Consider the following 12694-nt stretch of genomic DNA (forward strand, 5'->3'; position numbering starts at 1 on the left):
GAAGGGTCCCAGCAGATTATCTAGTCCAGGAACTGAAGGCCTGTGCCACCCCCTGCCAGATGTTGAGGGACTACAACTCCCATCAGCCCCAGCAAGGATAGCCAATGGCTAAGGATAATGGGAGATGTAGTTACCAGCACCGAGGAGATCAGAGGTTCCCTATTTCTGTTGTTCCATGAAGTGGAAATTAGAAGTATCAGTGAAAATAACATTTCACTTTATTTATCTATTCCAGGCATGGGCAAACTGGGCCCTCCAGATGTTTTGGAACTACAGTTCCCATCATCCCTGACCACTGGTCCTGTTAGCTAGGGATGATGGGAGTTGTAGTCGCAAAAACAGCTGGAGGGCCGAGTTTGCCTATGCCTGATCTATTCTGTTCTCTATAAACCACTCAAAGATTATTGTTGTTAAGCAGTATATAAATCTAAATAAAAATATGTATGCATTTATTAAACGACACATAATATTTCATTTTAGAAATATTATTTCTAAATCTCAAAGAAGTGCAGTCTACCAAAAAAACAAACAAACCAATATCAAAACAAAAATACAACCTAAAACTAAGGGGGGGGGGAATAAAACAAAAGAAATAAAACCATTGAAAATACTTGTGTAATATATGTCTGGGGGGACAATTTAACTTCCTTTTCAGTTGAGTTAGTAATGAGCTATCAACATTATATCAAGATGCTGCACACCGGTGTTTCTAACTTATTGATTCCAGTCTTTCCCAAACTTGGGTCTCAAACTGTTGTTGGACTACAACTCCCATCATCCCTAGCTAGCAGGACCAGTGGTCAGGGATGATGGGAACTGTAGTCCAAAAACAGCTGGAGACCCAAGTTAGGGAAACACTGTTTTAAACTTTTAAATGTGAATTTCATGTTTATATTTGCTAATTTTTGCTCTTGCTTTAACCAATACGTGGAGAGCCTTTCAACTGAGAAACGGCCTTGGGAACTGATATATAATGTAAATTCTGAAACTCCATTTATTATTGTAAGTCAAAACTGAAGATTGGTTTTAAAGAAACGTATGTGGCCCATTGATTTATTGATGTTATTATTTCTCGCCATAATGATGTTTCGTAACCCAGACGCCTTCATTATTCCTTTCGGACCGTCAAAGGCTTTTTTAAACATAAATCTTAACACCTGCGTATTATCTCTACATTAGGTATTTTTGGGAGAGGGGCCTCACTTGGGTGTTAGTAAGAGTATATATATAGCATCCAATGTCTTCAAAGAGTTCTGGGAACAATTAATTAAGAGCTGGCAATTAAAGGGCATTAAAATGTGCCCTTACAAGCATGGGAACGCAAGGATTCATTTGAAGTTTTACAAGATGTACCCGGGCAGGGATATGTCTTTATCTAGTATGAAATCTGTTTTTCCCCCTTTCACATCTTTTAGAAGTGGTTACCTGCTACCTGGTCAGCACCAATCCTGCTGCCTTCCTGACATGTATTCGGATGCTGTGTGTCCAGAGCACAGGAAATAAAGTTGGAAGCTCACAGCCAGGAGCAGAGGCGAAAGCTGAAGGTTTAATGAAGCTGGGCTGGTGTGTCTGGGGCAGCTCAGCCAAGCAGCAAATGCAAACACATTATCACCTGGAAACTTGCTCCAATTTCACACCAATTAACTAGGAATGAGAGGGGAGGGTCACCCCTGCTGCCCACTGTGGAGTGGCCCAATAGTGTAGGAATGACTCACGGACAGATCTCCTCCTAAGACTGACAGGTGACTTTTGGATAGGTCGCAAGAGAGGTTGTTGTTACAGTGGTACCTCAGGTTAAGTACTTAATTCGTTCCGGAGGTCCGTTCTTAGCCTGAAACTGTTCTTAACCTGAAGCACCACTTTAGCTAATGGGGCCTGCCGCTGCTGCCGCGCCACCGGAGCCCGATTTCTGTTCTCATCCTGAAGCGAAGTTCTTCACTTGAACCACTATTTCTGGGTTAGCGGAGTCTGTAACCTGAAGCGTATGTAACCTGAAGCGTATGTAACCTGAGGTACCACTGGTACTTTGCTTAAGCAACCGAGCGTAAGTACCTGAAGCCAGTGTTGGATCCACATTTTGGGGGGCCCTGAAGCTTGAACTGTTACATACCCTCCAACATTTCTCTGACAAAATTAGGGAAATAAGGGAAATAATGTCCTATTCCATAATAATAATATTATTATTATTTATACACCACCCTAGCCACTCTGGAGAACTTCCAACATACAGTCGTACCTTGGGCACCCGAGCGGCTAGCTACAGCACTGCTTGGTGATGGTTGTTTTGCAGTGTATGAAATGTTGCATGAATTTTGTTCGTTTTGTTTGCGTGTACCTCCCATCTATATTAGGGACGCGGGTGGCGCTGTGGGTTAAACCACAGAGCCTAGGACTTGCCGATCAGAAGGTTGGCGGTTTGAATCCCCGGGACGGGGTGAGCTCCCGTTGCTCGGTCCCTGCTCCTGCCAACCTAGCAGTTCAAAAGCACATCAAAGTGCAAGTAGATAAATAGGTACCACTCCGGCGGGAAGGTAAACGGCGTTTCCGGGCGCTGCTCTGGTTCGCCAGAAGCGGCTTAGTCCTGCTGGCCACATGACCCGGAAGCTGTACGCCGGCTCCCTTGGCCAATAAAGCGAGATGAGCTCTGCAACCCCAGAGTCGGTCACGACTGGACCTAACGGTCAGGGGTCCCTTTACCTTTACATTTACCCATCTATATTCCAAGGTGGCATAAATGGGCCCCTCCCCTCTCTAACAACAACCCTTTGAGATAGGTTAGGCCGAGAGGCAGGGACAGAGTGCACATATCTGATGCAGTCACAGATGAGGTGATCGATCTGGCGAGCAGTGGAGTGAGCAATCTGTTTCCTGACCCTTTCGTGGATCAGGAAAAGCACAAATGCACAGCTGCCATTATCAAAACGCAGCAGGGCAGGGGCTTGTTTTGGGGGGCCGTGCAAAAATGCTTGTGGGCGTTGGATATGTCCTGCACCTGCAGATTAGCCTCCCCTGCATTAGAAGAATTATTATTACAGTGGTACCTCGCAAGACGAATGCCTCGCAAGACGGAAAACTCGCAAGACGAAAGGGTTTTTTGTTTTTTGAGCTGCTTCGCAAGACGATTTTCCTTATGGGCTTGCTTCGCAAGACGGAAACGTCTTGCAAGTTTGTTTCCTTTTTCTTAACACCGTTAATACAGTTGCGACTTGACTTCGAGGAGCAACTCATAGCACGCGGTGTGGTAGCCTTTTTTGAGGTTTTTGAAGACTTTGGTGATTTTTGAAGCTTTTCCAAAACTTTTCCAACACCGTGCATCGCAAGACGAAAAAAATCGCAAGACGACAAAACTTGTGGAACGAATTAATTTCGTCTTGCGAGGCACCACTGTATTATTTTCAAAAATTTTATTGATTTTCAACATTTATCTCCAAAAATAACATAACAAAACACACAACATAGAAAAACATACAACACTACAACAAACTAGATACACACAAAAAAGATTATCTCTTCAAATACCCAACTCTCATCACACTGATAACTGACTTCCCTGAGTCCCCTCTAACTGAATTTCATTATGTCACCTATATAACAGTTCTCCAAATTCATATTTCTAAAAATATTAACTCCTTTCATTTACTAACCTCTGCATTAGAAGAATTATTGTGTCAGTTGCAGATTAAGGCACTCCTGTGTTTGTTTTATTATTTCAGAATCCCAAGAGATAGGTGGAAGGGAAAAGTTAGCTGCTTTAGCTGAAATATATACCATAGCTTATGTAAGAGCTGTTGGCCAGAAGATCTGTCTGATAAGCAGTCTAAGGCTGCAAGTCTAAGGCCATTTACCTGGGAGTAAGCCTCATGGAGGGACGCGGGTGGCGCTGTGGGTAAAAGCCTCAGCGCCTAGGGCTTGCCGATCGAAAGGTCGGCGGTTCGAATCCCCGTGGCGGGGTGCGCTCCCGTTGCTCGGTCCCAGCGCCTGGCAACCTAGCAGTTCGAAAGCACCCCCGGGTGCAAGTAGATAAATAGGGACCGCTTACTGGTGGGAAGGTAAACGGCGTTCCGTGTGCTGCGCTGGCTCGCCAGATGCAGCTTTGTCACGCTGGCCACGTGACCCGGAAGTGTCTCCGGACAGCGCTGGCCCCTGGCCTCTTAAGTGAGATGGGCGCACAACCCCAGAGTCTGGCAAGACTGGCCCGTACGGGCAGGGGTACCTTTACCTTAAGCCTCATGGAACCCGAAGGGCCTTACCTCTGAGTAGGGATGAACCCCCCCCCCCAATTCAGTTTCTCATTTCCCCTCCCCCAGTCTTAAATTCACATTGCATACACATTTTTGCAAGCAGTCCCCTCCCATGCAATGCATTTTTATATGTTACCTTCGCTTATGTGTGCTTCTTTTTCCTTTTTGCACGCTTTCCCCAAATGTCAACATTTTGTTTTCTATTTTTTGGGATGCATCCTTTGGCTTGAGAACTGCATCCCCAAACCCAGGGATGTGTTTATTCCGAACAATGGCTGCGTTTCTGTTTGCAAATTTTGTGGGAAATGGGTAGACTCTCATTACAATCTGAGCCAAATTCCTCCTCCGTCCCTGCTCCTGAGTAGGCCTGTTGAGAAGTGCGCTGCGAGTGTCTGTGTGGCACAGTTTATCACCGAAATATTGGGAAATTTTGGAACAAGAGGGAGATAAATTGAAATTGCAGAGTTTTGAAAAACTAAAAAACAAAGTGCGAGATTGGCTTCATTATTATCAAATAATGGAGGCATACAATTTGGACAAGAAAATTGGATTCCAGGTGGAAAAATCAAAATTGGAAACAGAACTGTTAGATCCCAAAACTAAGATTTTGTCAGGGATGTATAACTTGCTGTTGAAATGGAATACTCAGGATGAAACGGTGAAATCTGCTATGATTAAATGGGCACAAGATGTTGGACATAACATTATGATGGCTGACTGGGAACAGTTATGGACCACAGGTATGAAGTTTACGGCATGTAATGCCTTAAGAGAGAATATTATGAAAATGATATACAGGTGGTACATGACACCAGTCAAGCTTGCAAAAATCTATCATTTGCCCGATAATAAATGTTGGAAATGTAAAGAAACTGAAGGTACATTCTTTCACCTTTGGTGGACGTGCCCAAGGATTAAGGCTTTCTGGGAGATGATATATAATGACATGAAAAAGGTATTTAAATATACCTTCCTGAAGAAACCAGAGGCCTTTCTCCTGGGCATTGTCGGCCAATTGGTGTTAAAGAAGGATAGAACTTTCTTTATGTATGCTACAACAGCAGCAAGAATACTTATTGCAAAGTATTGGAAGACACAAGATTTACCCACACTGGAAGAATGGCAGATGAAAGTGATGGACTATATGGAACTGGCGGAAATGACCGGCAGAATCCGAGACCAGGGAGAAGAGTCGGTGGAAGAAGATTGGAAGAAATTTAAAGACTATTTACAGAAATACTGCAAAATTAACGAATGTTAGAATGATGTTGGATTGAAGTTAAGTGGTTTTCAGCAGTAATGTTACAAAGATGTGCAAAAATGGATTGTTAACAGGTGATAATCTAAAGTTATAATATATTAAGATTAAAGAAAGGATTTGCTGAACCAACTAATTGAACTGGATACAAAAAAGGGAGGTGTGAGGAGGTCTGGGGAACAAGCAAATGAAATATAGGATACGGAAAGATTGAATTGTTTTTAACTGTTTTTACTTTGTATTTTTTCTTTTTCTTTTTGTAACTTCTTGAAAACCTTAATAAAAAATCTTTTTTTAAAAAAAGTTTATCACCCAGCATTTATAGCCTTACCTGGCCACTTCTTGCATAGGAGGGGATTAAAGGTGAAAGGCCAGCTTGGGGGGGGGGGCAGAATAAAAAGGAAGGACTGGATTATTCTAGTCTAGTGAATCGAATTAAAGCGGGACTTCCACAAAGTGTTCAGCGCTGGGAGCGAAGGAGGCCATAATTAAAGCCACTGGCCCTCGGAGTAGCCAGAGAAGCTATGTGGAAGGAAATTGTACCATGACCTTGCCGAAATAATGACCAAAAGAACTCAAGCACAGCTGACAGCGGCAGGAACCTTCTGACCAAGGGAAGATTGTCACAGAGGGACATGTCACCTCAGCTAACACAATGCCTTTCAGAGGGTCAAAGAAACCGCTTGGGATTTGCTGATGCGGGCCAAGGACTTGAGACAAAAGCTACTGCTTACTTCTGTGGAAGATGGTTCCACACTAAAACATTATCCTCTCCCCACTCCCCCGGTCTCCAGGACAGAGGATTTTTCTTCATTCAGTTTCCAGGGGGCCCCAGAGTAGTGGGACCCACATTTTGAAGTTGCCTTCCTTGCAAGATCACACACGGCTCACAAAACGGGCAGGAGAGAGAGCCTTGTCATCTTAGCAGTGGCGTAGCGTGGGTTGTCAGCACCCGGGGCAAGGCAAGTAATTTGCGCCCCCTAACCCGTGGATTTGCGCCCCCTAACCTGTGGATTTGCGCCCCCTAGCCCATGGATTTGCCCTAACCCCAGGTGTTGCGCCTGGTGCGGCCGGCCCACCCTGCACCCCCCACGCTACGCCACTGGATCTTAGAGAACTTACTGAATACGTTGACACTGAGCGCACATTGATTTAGCATAGGGCGCATCGTCTGATGGTGTTTCAGTGGCAGCAGGGCAGCTTAAAGGTCCGAGGGTTGCAGGAAAACAAAACGGTTTGCATTCGGGAAAACTGCTGCTGGACTTGTTGTTTAGTCGTTTAGTCGTGTCCGACTCTTCGTGACTCCCTGGACCAGAGCACGCCAGGCACTCCTGTCTTCCACTGCCTCCCGCAGTTTGGTCAAACTCATGTTTGTAGCTTCGAGAACACTGTCCAACCATCTCGTCCTCTGTCCTCCCCTTCTCCTTGTGCCCTCCATCTTTGCCAACATCAGGGTCTTTTCCAGGGAGTCTTCTCTTCTCATGAGGTGGCCAAAGTCTTGGAGCCTCAGCTTCAGGATGTGTCCTTCCAGTGAGCACTCAGGGCTGATTTCCTTCAGAATGGATAGGTTTGATCCCTGCTGCTCCCAACCTAGCAGTTCGAAAGCACATCAAAGTGCAAGTAGTTAAATAAGTACCACTCCGGCGGGAAGGTAAATGGCGTTTCCGTGCACTGCTCTGGTTCGCCAGAAGTGGCTTAGTCACGCTGGCCACATGACCTGGAAGCTGTACGCCGGCTCCCTCGGCCAATAAAGCGAGATGAGCACTGCAACCCCAGAGTCGTTCACGACTGGACCTAACGGTCAGGGGTCCCTTTACCTTTATTCCCCTCCTAGAGCGGTTTAACAATCAATCTGTCTTCAAAGGGAACTGAGCATTCATCCTCCGAAGGGATAAGAAACCCACAAGATAGTCTGACTGCATCCTCGTTCTTTACATTGGTTTCCTGGAAGTTCTTTTGCAACTAGCCAGACAAAACACTACCGAGGTGTTGCTGTAATCTAAACCACTGAACCTCTTGGGCTTGCAGATCGGAAGGTCAGTGGTTCGAATCCCCATGATGGGGTGAGCTCCCGTTGCTCCGTCCCAGCTCCTGTCCACCTAGCAGTTTGAAAGCATGTCAAAGTGCAAGTAGATAAATAGGTACCACTCCGGCGGGAAGGTAAATAGCGTTTCTGTGCGCTGCTCTGGTTTGCCAGAAGTGGCTTAGTCATGACCCGGAAGCTGTACCTCGGCTCCCTCGGCCAATAAAGCGAGATGAGCGCCGCAACCCCAGAGTCGGCCACGTCTGGACCTAATGGTCAGGGGTCCCTTTACCTTTTACCTACCACTTTGCTACTGGACCCAATGGTCAAGAAGACAGTTTCTGCATATGCAGTAGAGGGAAATGAGAGGCAGACGGGACTCAGCCACCTGGGAAGGTAGCCCCTCTAGGAGAAGCATAGGCAAATTCGGCCCTCCAAATGTTTTGGGACTACAACTCCCATCATCCCTGACCATGGGTCCTGTTAGCCAGGGGTGATGGGAATTGTAGTCCCAAAACATCTGGAGGGCCGAGATCTGTCGCTGTGGGCAGGCCTGAACCCCTGGTAAGCAACCAAAACGAGAGCTTTGGATCGAATCCTGCATTAGTCCCTTGGGAGGGAAACTCCCAGTGAAAGAATGGGAATTTTCCCCGCCTAAGGACAACACTTTCAGCTTTTAGTAATCCTTGCCTGTATCCCACTGTATATTAAGACAAATTGCCAATATGCCTGCTGCCTCTGCGAGTTATAGATCTGTAGAAAAAGCATGCTTTATGCAGACACGCACGCTTAGGCAGAAATGTAAGAAATATAGATACAGATCTGTAATCCCCTTTCACATCAAAAGCATTCTGTAATCAGAGGATGAATTGCAGGCTCTAGCAGCATTCGGCAGGTTAGAAGCCAGTGCCATGAAGTGAATAACTTGGGATTTTATAGGATAGAGAAGAATAAAGGGGTTCGCTTGGGCTGAAGTCCCCTTTTGTATGTGCTCTGTGGCCTTTTTTCACAGTTCCTCTGGTAGGTGGGGCAGAGGACAGGAATTCCCCTCTCCCTCCCTTTTTTGGAAGGCCCTGATCCCGCGGAATGTGGGAAGGCACCTCTCTTGAAACAGATCCAAACGCTTCAACTGTTTGGTCGCCACCATCTGCTTCTTTTGTGCTACTTAATCCTCGCTGTGTTTCCTGGGCTTTTCCTCAAAGGAACAACAAACAATTCTCTCCCCCCCCCCCCAAAAAAAAAAATGAAGTAAAGTAACCAGTTGCTTATTACGATTTTCCATGCTTCGTATGAAGGGCAGCTGACATGGTGCCCTCCAGCTGTGTTGGACTACAACTCCCATCATCACTCCCAGCCAGCATGACTAATGGTCAGGGATTATGAGAGTTGTTCCATAATAGGGGTATACCCAGGGGTTCGCCAGGTTGGCCCCTGTCAATGGCACGGTCAAGGGGAGGGGAACACAAAAATTGTGCCACTCCTGGCACCTCGGCGAAGGAATTATATAGAGCCCCCTCCTCAGTTGGCCGGCAGCCCTGGCAGTTATTTTTGCAGTGGGGTTCAGCCCCTGCTTGGCCTTCCATCTGTTCGATTCAGGTATAGGGACGCGGGTGGCGCTGTGGGTTAAACCACAGAGCCTAGGACTTGCCGATCAGAAGGTCGGCGGTTCGAATCCCCGCAACAGGGTGAGCTCCCGTTGCTCAGTCCCTGCTCCTGCCAACCTAGCAGTTCGAAAGCACGCCAAGTGCAAGTAGATAAACAGGTACCGCTCCAGCGGGAAGGTAAACGGCGTTTCCGTGCGCTGCTCTGGTTCGCCAGAAGCGGCTTAGTCATGCTGGCCACATGACCCGGAAGCTGTACGCCGGCTCCCTCGGCCAGTAAAGCGAGATGAGCCCCGCAACCCCAGAGTCGGCCATGAATGGACCTAATGGTCAGGGGTCCCTTTACCTTTACCTTTAAGCAATAAAACTCTACAACAGGCAGCCCGAAACCCGGCCCTCCAGATGTTTTGGGACTACAGTTCCCATTATCCCTGACCTCTGGTCCTGTTAGCTAGGGATGATGGGAGTTGTAGTCCCAAAACATCTGGAGAGCCGAATTTGGGGATGACTGCTCTACACCACCCGAGACCAGTGTAGGAAACCAGTGTAGGAAACAAAGGCCAGCTCTGGCCTGGTGGTCTCAGCAAGTCTTTTGAGGAGGTCTTGCGCCCATGAAGCAGTTGTGAGGACTGGTGGTCCCCACATTCCCTCCTCTCATCCTCACTGATGGGGTCCAGAGGAAAGAAGAGCAAGACGTTTGGCACTAGCTTGACTGCAGGAGTTGCTGGAAGGAGGCTGGAAGAAGGTGCCATCCAGCCATCTTAAGGATTTGTGTAGAGTTTCCTCCTTAGCCTTTTCTTCTCCCAAAGGTGTCCTGCAAGGCAAAGGGTCTGGATTGTTCCTCTTCTCTTTATGTACACGAGCCCTTTGTGGGGTGGGGTGTCCCCCCAACACTTTGTCAAATCCCTCCCAAGCCTGCCTGCTACTGCCTTCCTCAGACAGGTAGGGCCGGGTGTCTGTACTTAATTACAGCCTGAAAGAGCTCCATTTAAAAGACAACAGCAGGGTGCTTCATTATCATTAACACATTTAGGAATGCCTTGCAGCAAATTGCAAGAACAAAGCCTGGCCATTTGATTTATTCTCTCTTCACCCCCCACTCCCAATTTGGGATGAATAATTTTTTTTTTTTAAAAGTCAACTAAGTAATCTTTTGTACTTGATTTAGCAAAGTGTATTCTAACTGTACTGGATCACTCCACCGTTGACTCACTGTAACATCTTCCCCATGTAAACCACTAACTAAGAATTTCTCAGAACTTATTTCCTTTCACTTAGTACCCACTTGTCTCAGTACTTTTACCTTGAACTGCCTACCCTGTGGGCTCCATATATGCGAGCTCTTTGTTCTGTTGGCTTAGAAGCACAAATTTAAATAGCTGGCTTATTAAATGTAACAAGATGGCCTCCATCTCTTTGCCCGAAAAGAGCACCGTACTCTACAAAATGCATTTTGTTGTTGTTGTTGTTGTTTAGTCGTTCAGTTGTGTCCGACTCTTGGTGACCCCATGGACCAGAGCATGCCAGGCACTTCTGTCTTCCACTGCCTCCCGCAGTTTGGTCAAACTCATGCTGCTAGCTTCGAGAACACTGTCCAACCATCGCGTCCTCTGTCGTCCCCTTCTTGTGCCCTCCATCTTTCCCAGCATCAGGGTCTTTTCCAGGGAGTCTTCTCTTCTCATGAGGTGGCCAAAGTCTTGGAGCCTCAGCTTCAGGAGCTGTCCTTCTCGTGAGCACTCAGGGCTGATTTCCTCCAGAATGGAGAGGTTTGATCTTCTTGCAGTCCATGGGACTCTCAAGAGTCTCCTCCAGCACCATAATTCAAAAGCATCAATTCTTCGGCAATCAGCCTTCTTTATGGTCCAGCTCTCACTGTGTACAGTTACATTCTGGTAAAAGAATTCAGTGGGGTTTACAGCCTTCCCTCCCCCCCCCCAAAGGTACCTAGAATTGGGATGCCAAACACAAGCAGTATTTGTCATTCATCCTGGGCCATAGATTTAAAGCATATGTCATTCCCCAAAGAATCCTAGAAACTGTAGTTCACCCCTCACAGAGCTGCAATTCCTACTACAACCCTTAACAAAGTACAGTTCCCAGTAACGCTATGTGCTTTAAATATATACTGCATCTGCAGCCATTGTCAGCTGGGTTTACAGATACCATCACCACAACATCACATTTGTTAAGAAATGCTTTCAGATATTTATTTCATTTATTGATTAAAATAATTGACATTCAAAGAACGCTACGCTGGTTTGCAGCCACCCAGAGCACAAATAAAACCATACGCTGAAAGGGTAAAATAAATAAATGATACAGAAGTAAATAAGACATGATAGCTGAGTTGGGGGAGTAAAAGGTAAAGGGACCCCTGACCGTTAGGTCCAGTCGCGGACGACTCTGGAGTTGCGGCGCTTATTTCACTTTATTGGCCAAGGGAGCCGGCATACAGCTTCCGGGTCATGTGGCCAGCATGACTAAGCCACTTCTGGTGAACCAGAGCAGCACACGGAAACGCCGTTTACCTTCCCACCGGAGTGGTACCTATTTATCTACTTGCACTTTGACGTGCTTTCGAACTGCTAGGTTGGCAGGAGCAGGGACCGAGCAATGGGAGCTCACCCCGTCACGGGGATTCGAACCGCCGAACTTCTGATCGGCAAGTCCTAGGCCCCAGGTGGTAGGACTCAGGCTCATTACCTCGAAAGAGAAGCTCAAGAGTTCTGGGTTTTCCACTTCAGAGGGGGAAATGTGACAAAGCAGGTATGATTAGAATATGTACAATCATGCCTGATGAAGAGAATGTGGATTCAGAGAAGTTTTCATAATATTCTCTTCATAATGCTAGTACAGTGGTACCTCGGGTTAAGAACTTAATTCGTTCCAGAGGTCCGTTCTTAACCTGAAGCACCACTTTAGCTAATGGGGCCTCACGCTGCCTCCATTCGATTTATGTTCTCATCCTGAAGCAAAGTTCTTAATCCGAGGTACTATTTCTGGGTTAGCAGAGTCTGTAACCTGAAGTGTATGTAACTTGAGGTACCACTGTACTCTGGCTATAGATTTTTGGACAGCCTTGCAGGGGAGAGAGAGGGAGAGAGGGGGAGAGAGAGAGAGAGAGAGAATACTTCCTCATTGACAATCCCTTCATCCAGTAAACAAATAAAGAATACAAGAAATAAACATTGGCTTGCGAATAATTGGAAAGGTGACAAAGTTTCCCCTGCCAAGTTTCTCTGCACCTCTTTCAAAAGTTCGGTCTTTGTCCTTTGTGACAATTCACACTTCCTCTTTTCTTTTCTTTTTTCTCCCCAAATAAGAGTCAAAGAAGGAAAGATAAACATTACACAACCAAAATTCAAAAGCAAAGCCAACTCCAATTCAACTATTGAGTCATTGCCTTGGACAAAATCAGATGAAAGGCCATGAATGGGACTCATCGCACTTATAGAACCTTAGGGACAGCTGTCATCGAAAAACACAAATGTAATAGCTCAGTTCAAACACACTGGCCGATCAGTTGGTGAATGTATCAGGAAGTGTCAGCCTGAATGTTGAAGGAGCCATC

The sequence above is a fragment of the Podarcis muralis genome, chromosome 13 (genome assembly GCF_964188315.1).
Source record: "Podarcis muralis chromosome 13, rPodMur119.hap1.1, whole genome shotgun sequence".
NCBI lineage: Eukaryota > Metazoa > Chordata > Lepidosauria > Squamata > Lacertidae > Podarcis > Podarcis muralis.